General features: G+C 42.5%; 1 long non-coding RNA gene across 1 annotated transcript; it reads left to right on the top strand.

The window, feature by feature from the left end:
• The first annotated feature begins 2,118 nt into the window (after positions 1–2,118).
• LOC138619606 (uncharacterized) lies at positions 2,119–2,761 on the top strand. Its single transcript, XR_011310824.1, has 3 exons — positions 2,119–2,198; positions 2,320–2,405; positions 2,554–2,761. It is a non-coding gene; the product is annotated as an uncharacterized lncRNA (long non-coding RNA).
• The last annotated feature ends 5,705 nt before the right edge of the window (positions 2,762–8,466 follow it).

Raw genomic sequence — 8,466 nt, 5'->3', positions numbered from 1 at the left:
GGGCTGCGCAAGGAAAGGTAGGAATAGCTGGTTCTGCTGGATTGGGGGACGTTTACTCATGTGCTATTCATCCAGCTGCACCATGCAGCACCAGTTCTTGCATTAGATTGCATATGCTACTTTGTTTTTCTGTCAGGGCTTTTTGGCAACCTTGTAAATACCACGGAGGTGGGGTTTTTTCTGTCCTGATATTTTACCTTAAATTAAACTAACCCCTCACCCTGAGGACATCAGCATGTTTGTACTGCTTGTCATAAGATGATGCACTTTTTTTTAAGAATACATTTTCTTAACCTCATAACATGAAATTTGAATATGATGCTTCACAAAAGATGGGGGGGGGGGAAGCCAAATTAGTTCATTGACAATAAATACAAATACATTCACTTGGGTAGCTACAGACTATTTGCACTTTAACCCAGAACTGTTATTTATTAACTATATTAATCCATTTAGTTTTTTGCAGCAGTTTCATAAATTTTCAGCAGTTGTTTTCTACCTATAAACCCATTAATCTGATACTTGTTTTTCTTTTATTCTTTCAGCTTCTGATAATACAATTTGTGAGAATGGAGAGCCATGTGTCCAGAGCCAGTGTTGGTTACTGGGAGGTTCCCACTTCTACACTTTTGATGGACACGTTTTTGAGTTTCAAGGAAACTATACTTACACTTTGATTCATATATTAATTGACACCAGTGAGTACAATACATTCTGGGTCGGGGTGGTGAAAGATAAAGAGAGGAAGCCTCGTTGGGGGTCCTGCTCCAACAAAGCTTCCTCTCTCAAAGCCATTCACGTCATACCACCATCTATAGAGGGGAAAATGGCTTTGTTTGAGTAAGTTTGAATTTGGAGATGAAGTCAACCATAACTGATCATGACTTCAAAATGACATTAAATGTACAATTGTTTGTTTCTTCACAATATGGATGTATAGAATCTGGTGATAAAATTGCATGAAAAAAAAAAATTGTAATAAGGTATACAAATTGTGTTTGTGTTTTCCCCACAGGTAAATAGTGAGAAAAGGCTGCTGCCTGTGTCTCTACAGTTTGGATTCGTAAAGATTCATCAAAATGACATATTTGTTGTTGTGGATACTGATGTAGGCATCCAAGTTAAGTATGACTATGCTCATATTACCACTATCCTCCTATCTAATATAACAAAAGTCCATGGTATGTGTGGGAATAATAATGGCATTAAAGAGGATAACTTCAGGACCCCAGAGACGGTTGACGCTACCGCCTTTGGCTGGAGCTGGAGAGTTTCTCACCAGGAAGCTCAGTGTACATCAGATTGTAAAGACACATGCCCACGCTGCTCTGCTGAACTGCGACAGGAGAAAGATGTTACCCATAAATGGATCTTCCTGCATGAGTACCTATGGTCACCACAAAATCCCTTGTACCTGTGCCAGGAAGTTAACTACACTAAAATCTCCACAACAGTCGAAATATTTGACCTGTGCTCTAGTAATGACACTCAGAAGACCCTCTGCTCCATCTTGGAGGCCCATGCCACTGCTTGGCAAAATGCTACAATTCAGATGGGAAAATTGAGGAACAGCGCATTCTGCCGTAAGTGATATTGTGTTATTATGAAGTCAGCTGTTATTTGTGACTTAAAATGTCTCTTGGACATCAACACAATTCATTAATTACAGGTGTCTTGTTTCCTCTCATTTTGTTATGCAGACATGCTTTCACACACAACTATGCTGACATCTTCCTAAAATTCCACTTATCATACTTGAGAGTTGTCAACATGTTATTTATATATTACTAGTGTCAGAAAATGTGTAGTTTTTATATTATTCCCCCTCTCTCCTGTCAGCCATGTCATGCCCACTGAACAAACATTGAGTCCTGTGGTACAGCCTGCCCAGTCACCTGTGAGGCCCCTTTCGGTTCAAGCCTCTGCACCCTGGCTTGTGTGGAGATGTGCCAGTGCAACCCTGGATTCATCCTGGATGGTGACACTTGCGTCCCCCTGTCCCAGAGTGGCTGCACTCACAATGGCAGCCGTTACTGCAGCAACCAGACCTTCTGGGCTGATGAGGGATACACTGAACGATGTGTTTGTGACACCAACACCTGCCAGATACGGTGCTTTTTGGATTCGTGTGATCCTCATGAATTCTGTGATCTTCAAGATCGAGTTAGAAGCTTCTTTCTAGCACCCTCAACAGACATGTATGTACACATAATCACCTTTAATTGGTATGATTATGATTTCTGTGGCACCTGTCAGTACCAATGACTGGGAATGTGTGAAAAGAAACAAAGCCTTGATACCATTCTGGTTCATGTACAGACAGATGGACACTTGGAGTCAATTTGGTGGTCAATGTGAGTGGTGTGCTTGTGAAGCTGAACAGCAAAGCCACTGACAACATAGAGGTGAGTGCTAGTATCAGGTTGTTTTGAAAATATCACGGAATACATAGGTTTTGACACAAATGGGTCAGAAAAAAATCACATCATTAGATTTCTTTTGAAAATGTTTCCTTGCATTGATTCTCAAATGCAATTTTGGCACCCCCTACAGGTTGATGGTGTTAAGAGGAACATACCCTGTGCCCTAAGCCTTACTGCACTGGCTTTCTCACTGGAACTGCACACTTACATTTACACGAGCATGGGCTTTGAATTTAGTCTTGGCATAGAGAGAACAGTAACCATACGAGTCCCCAGAAAATATGCTAATGATACTTGTGGCCTGTGTGGAAACTAAACTCGGATCCTACTGGTGACCTCATAGCAAATGGCACACAGGAGCATCTCAGTCCTGATCATTTTGCAAAGCTGTGGGCAGAGTCCTTGGTGTGTGGAGGGCTGTCTTGGAGGAAGTTCATCTGAGCGTCTGGCCCGCTTCTCTGACCCAGAGGCTTGCGGGAAGATTTTGGAAGTTAATGGACCATTCAGAGACTGTCATGGTAAAGTGGACCCCTCCAGCTTTTACAAGCGCTGCATCAGTGACCTGTGTCTTCATAGAGGTCTTCAGCCTGCACCGTGTCACTCTTTGGCAGATTATACTTCTTTCTGCTTTTCCCACAAGGCTACAGTTTATGCCTGGAGGAGTCTTGGATTCTGCTGTGAGTGTTAATGTGCTCTCAGCTCTGTTGTGCAAGTGAATTAAATGAATATCTCTTACAATTGTAACTATGCTGTTTAGAGTTCAGCATCATTGCACACCAAATGAAATATGGAGAGACTGCAGATGCCTCTGCAAGCACATAACATTTCATCAGGTTTAGGTTGTTGATATTGATAACTGAAAATGAGGAAATGAGAATGGAAATGATTTGCATACAAATCAAATATATGCCTGTAGGCACTTAATGTAAAGTTTCTTTCTTTCTGTATTTATAGCAAGTTGGAAATTGAAGTATAAATCAGATTGTGTGCCCATTAGTATTGAGGCCGCAACCGTTCAGATGCCATTGGGCCACTAGATGGTACTAATGCATCACTGGTCAACCCGAACCTTTACAACATATTTCTGTCTTCCTCCCCTAAGTGACTGATGCATCTCTGCAGACCTGTCTGGTCCCTCCAGTACCAGCTATAACATGAGTTCTGCCTCTGTTCACCTGTGACTCAGCTCGCAGAATTACACATTTGAGATGCCTCCAAACATTGGGGAGCCGGTTTAGCTCACAGTGGCAACATCTGTGTCAGTCCAGAAAACTGTGGCTGCTTTCACCACGGCGAATACCTGAAGGCAGGACAGGAGGTGTCCTCATGCAAAGAAAGCTGTTTATGCCATGGTGGGGGGACAAATTACTTGTCATAATGTTTCCTGTGGAAAGGATGAAGAGTGTAAATCTTATTAGGGGTGTTCAAGGTTGCCACACCAAACCTAAAGTGGCACGCTGCTCCGTTGATGGATCCTGGTACACCACGATTGATGGAAAGGCGTTTTAATTTTATGGTTCATGTAACTACACCTTGGTGCAGACATGCTCTCTCAAAAAAATGGATGTGGTGCATATTTTGATAGCAGCACAGGGCAACTGCAGTCATGGAAGGCAGATCTACCTGCAAGCCAATAACATGCATTTAAAGACATCAGTAGCTTTTCCTGGAAGAATTCAGGTAATTTATGTAATGACTTCACTACCTTCAACACGATTTATTAATCTCCATCATACAATCTGTATTGTATATAATGACGAAAGGTGAATTATTTCTTCCTCCCAGGTAAATGGAGTTTATGAAAACTTGCCATTCTCCCAAAACAAAATCACAGTTGATCAGAAAAAAACTGATAGATAACCTTTAAGGCCCCTCAATCAATTGAGCTTATTTCGGACCTACAAAATCACATTCTAGGCAAGATCGCAGACATTTACCACCAGGCAACCTGTGGCCTTTGTGGAAACTACAATAATAATCCCTTAGATGACCTGCAGCTTCCCAATGGAACTGTGACCTCTGATCTTAACATGTTCGGGCCATCGTGGAAAATGTTTGATACTTACTCATCCTGCAGCGACACGTGACAGTGCTTGTTAAAAGTGTCAGTGCCAGAAAACACTTCTGACCTGCGCTGTGGTCTTCTCACGCATCCCGGGGGACCTTTCTCCACTTGTCACAATTTAGTGCACCCACAAAAATACTACTCATTCTGCATGAAACATCTTTGTGCAGCAGAGGGACAACACTGGGCCTTGTGTGATGCACTGTGGGCCTATGATGCCGCACGTAAGGAGGCAGGGGGGATGGTTGAAGTCAGGATGAACACCACAGGCTGTGTGATAAGTCAGACAGCTTGATTAATTGTGTAATGCCATGGAAAATGTAAAATGATTAAGTGCAATAATATACTATAATTTAAGATATTTTTTGTTTGTTTTACAGCTCATCAGTGTCTTCAATTCAGCCACTACAGCCAGTGCCAATCCTTGTTCTGCACTGTGTCCTGAGATTAGCCAGTTAGTGCGTTGCTCACAGTACTGTGAGGAGGGCTGCCAGTGTGATGTGGGACATCTTTATGATGGCCATGCCCATGTGCCAACAGAGCAGTTTGGTTGTGTCCAGGATGGGAGGAGCTTTAAGGTCAGAATTACTGCTTTGTGTGCACTCTATCTGGGAAATGTAATTACTTCTACACATTTACTGGAATGGGGCCATTAATTTGCAATATTGTGATGAAGTATCCAATTCAAATTTATATTTTACCTCTTCTTTTATGCTTAGGCCTCTGAGAGCAAACATTTACAAAACTGTACTGTTAAAGGCACCTGTGGTCCTCCATTGCATAGTTGTGTAGTTTCAGATGCAATCATAGGCTGTAAAAAAGATGGTAAGCATCTGAATTAAAGAAACGTTTGCTTGCTGGTTCTGTTATTCATTTTCATTTGAGTAAAACTAACATTGCTGTATTTTTCTTTTAAAGCAGAGCGAAACACAGATCCATGTGAAGGGAAATGTGATGACACTGAAATATGTTACCGGAGCAGTGGTCTGCCTGTTTGTGAGAGCCACCAGGGTCCTCTGCGCTGGGCTTGGGGAGGCCAGCAGCACTACCACACCTTTGATGTACTCAACTATAACTTCGAGAGTATGTGTACCTATCTGCTAGCAGCCAGCAAAGGAGCAGCATGTGGTCTAACACCCTTAGTGTCCAAGAAAAATGAATGCTGTGGCAGCAGAGATGCATCCTCCACACAGGTGGTGACTTTACAAGGTAATGGGTACAGCATCCAGTTCAGCAGTGAACAGGAGAGCATAAATGTAAGCATGTCATTTTATGAGTGACAAAGCTGCTCGGGTTTTACTTGCTAATGACGCTCCCTTTTTATTTCCAGGTTAATTGTATCCCTGGCTACGTTTAAAGATTAGAAAGGTGATGTGGCCCAGTATCAGAAAGAACTAGGACCGCAGGAGCTCAGGAATGGAACGTCAGTAAAGAGGCACAACGCAGGAATGACATTTTCATGAACTGTATTAACAACTGCAGTACAGATGGTTAAACAACAAATGGCAAAATCCCCCCCACACCCCCAAAAAAAAAAAAAAACTAAAAGAATAAAATAAATGTCTCTGGGTCCAGTCTGTGATTGTCAGTTAGCGGATTGATCGCTGGCTCGACCCGTGTTTGTGTTTTTGTCCGTGAAGTGAAGAAGGGAAATCCACTCTCAAATAGTTGTTAGTCTGAACGATCCTCCTCAAGGACTCATCGGTTGAGTCGCCATCCAGTTAACTGGAATATCTTCTGCTGGATGTTCTTCTTTACCAAAAAACCTGACCTCCATCCAGGTCACACATTCATGAACAATTACATCCACACATAGTTTACACACAGGTCTCATTGAACTGCTGCACTCAGCGTGAAATGTCAGCTGTTGTTAAAACAACCTCTGCTTCAGATCACTGTTAATCATCTCTGTTGTACAACATAACAGTTCTTTAAGCTCAGGTTCAGTACTGAATTAATTAAAAATGCTTAACTTTAAAGTTATTGGTCTTCCCGACCAGAATTGACCTTGATTTAAGGTTGAAGACAACATGCATTCAATCCCACATCTTTTCCCACAAAGCGCACAGCCTTTTCAGCAGTGAAACGCTGAAAGCTCCGTGAGAAGAACTGCAAAAAGTGAATAAAACTAACAAAATAAAACAATTGTACAGCTAAACTTTCTTTAAATCTCTCCTCTACAGAAATATATGGCTTCACGCCAACAGCACGTGACCTTTACGAGGTTTCATTCATAGTTCACGAGCGCACGGATCACGGTTTTGCGAGCCACGTTTCCCCTCACACCACATACTAACACTATTAGCATTCATCTATGACATTTAACATTGTAAAAGTTAGCATAGCCGCAGGCGGATTTTTTTTTTTTTCCGCTCGTCTCAATCGAGACGTCTTCAGCTCTTATCAACTTCTCAGCGAGAAGCAGGAGAAAATGTCGCACGTGAAAAGCCACAGGTCAGACACTCAAGTGACAGGCTCGAGATCAGCTTGCAAGGAGAGGTGGAGACCCGCCTACTAGCCATGCTGCACCACAACAGATCATTTCATTGGCCCATCACAGTGTCAATCAAAAAAAAAAAGAGCTTCTTAACCCTTTCTACGCCATCTATTGCTTTTTCAAGTGCTTCTGTAACCCTGGTTTCATCAGCAATCCAGAGGGATGTGTGCGTCCACATCAGTGTGGCTGCCGAGGCTTCAGAGATAAATACCACATCCTCAATTGTCTGGGGTCCAGAAAGTTGTTCTGGATCCCAGACAACTGTGGTCAGCTCTGTATCTGTGGACCGGCTGCTGGAGACCTCCACTGCAGGCCAGACCCGTGCCCCCAGAGGAGTGGTCTGCAAGCAGTGACGTCACAAACGTGTGTGTCAACCTGAAAACTCCCTGAATTGTACCATCATCACTGGGCTGCATTTTACAAAGTTTGATGGTCATAAATTTGACTTTCGGGACAGTTGTATGTATTCATTAGTTGAAACCAACACTAATCTAACACCATTCGATATCACTGTCTCTGATGCAAGTTGCTACTAAAGGTTTTTTCATAGCCTCACCTTAACCCTCTCGGTCAAAGGTTTGATGGTGTTGGTAAGAAAAGACGACCCAGGGAAGGTTTGGGTGAGTACTTTGCAGGATTTTATCGGCACAGTTTTAGAATGAACCATTGTATGTAATTATAATGTTTTATGTTTCTGTTTATTCTCAGGTTGATGGATTATAAAGCCTTTACAATATTCTCAGCAGACAGGCCTTGTAAATGCCTACAGCAAACCTTCATCTTTCGTCATTCAAACTGATGTGGGATTACAGCTGATCGTCGACAACACCGGCACGCAAATGGTTATCCTCCCCGGCAGTTACAGTGACCCACATGATGACCAAATGATGCACAGTGAGGAGCTTTGCCCAGAGTTGGAGGTCTCAAGAAGTGGAGACCTGCAGGTCCAAATGTCCCTATAGACTGAAACATTGTCCTATTGAGGCAAAAAAGCTTTTTGAAGGCAGGAATCTTTGCTCAGTGTTGTTGAATGAGCTGGGGGCTATTTGCAGACTGTGCATCAATGTTAAGTCCCAAGCCTTTCTTCCACAGCTGTGTAGTAGATACCTGCTCATATAACGGACACTACTCAGCAGTTCTATTGCATCTTATGCTGCTGCCTGCCAAGCAGCTCAGCTGCCTATCAGGCAGTGAAAGACTGACACTTTCTCTGGTACGTAGTTCAATCTGTTAATCCGTTAAATTTATGAATCCCCTGAACCCTGACAGAGTGAAATTGTAAGTACTTGAGGATGCACTAATTGGTTTTCAGGCTTTTATAGACCTTTAACACAAAGAAGCAATTGTAAAACGTCATGACAGGAAATGCCCATATTTGGAAAATGAATAGATGGCATGTTTACATATGTAGAGAGTCAATGTCCTTAGGTCACACCCAAGCTACCACCTGCTCCACTGGCTTCAGTAATTTGCTACAATAT

This window comes from Brachyistius frenatus, unplaced genomic scaffold, assembly GCF_029030835.1.
Source record: "Brachyistius frenatus isolate BFR_SWC_R1_liver_20210118 unplaced genomic scaffold, ASM2903083v1 Contig_20, whole genome shotgun sequence".
Lineage (NCBI taxonomy): Eukaryota > Metazoa > Chordata > Actinopteri > Embiotocidae > Brachyistius > Brachyistius frenatus.
This window is presented reverse-complemented; position numbering and strand designations above follow the sequence as displayed.